The sequence below is a fragment of the Arabidopsis thaliana genome, chromosome 3 (genome assembly GCF_000001735.4).
Source record: "Arabidopsis thaliana chromosome 3, partial sequence".
Classification (NCBI taxonomy): Eukaryota; Viridiplantae; Streptophyta; class Magnoliopsida; order Brassicales; family Brassicaceae; genus Arabidopsis; species Arabidopsis thaliana.
The window spans coordinates 14,182,879-14,183,957 of NC_003074.8; positions in this window are offsets into that span (position 1 = coordinate 14,182,879).

The window sequence follows — 1,079 nt, forward strand, 5'->3', positions numbered from 1 at the left end:
AAAGAATAGATACGATTGCATTGCATGTAGTTACGGATGCGATCATACCAGCACTAATGCATCAGATCCCATCAGAACTCCGCAGTTAAGCGTGCTTGGGCGAGAGTAGTACTAGGGTGGGTGACCTCCAGGAAAGTCCTCGTGTGTCATCCCTCTTTTTTTTTGGTTTTTCTCTTTTTTTTTGTTAAAAATGTATGACTCTATAACAGACTGTGAGGCCAAACTTGACATGTGATACCTTTTCGGAAAGCCCAAAGAGAGCTCTCCGATGAATGAGGAAGGAAAATGGAATTTTTCTATTGTTTTTTTTCCTACTCCAAATTTTGATTTTAATGTACTTTTTCGAGCCTTTTCGTTATCTTTGCTATATTACAGGGCGAAAATTATATGTTCGGACATTAGTTTCAAATATTTTGCATGTATCAGACCTCTCATAAACAAGATAGGGTATTCCTACACAGCTGGTGGGACCCACGGCATATCGATCATTAAGTCTTCAAAAAAGAATAAATACGATTGCATTACATGTAGTTACGGATGCGATCATACCAGCACCAATGCACCAGATCCCATCAGAACTCTGCAGTTAAGCGTGCTTGGGCAAGAGTAGTACTAGGATGGGTGACCTCCAGGAAAGTCCTCGTGTGTCATCCCTCTTTTTGTTTTGTTAAACATGTATGACTCTATAACTTTAAGACCGTGAGGCCAAACTTTACATGTGATACCTTTTCGGAAAGCCCAAAGAGAGCTCCCCGATGAATTAGGAAGGAAAATGGAATTCTTCTATAGTTTTTTTTTCTACTCCAAATTTTGACCTTAATGTACTTTTTCAGGCCTTTTCGTAATCTTTGCTATATTACGGGGCAAAATTTATATTTACGGACATTGTTTTCGTATATTTTGCATGTATCAAAGCCCTTATAAACAAGATAGGGTATTCCTACATAGCTGGTGGGACCCACGGCAAATCGATCATAAAGTCTTCAAAAAAGAATAGATACGATTGCATTGCATGTAGTTACGGATGCGATCATACCAGCACTAATGCACCATATCCCATCAGAACTCTACAGTTAAGC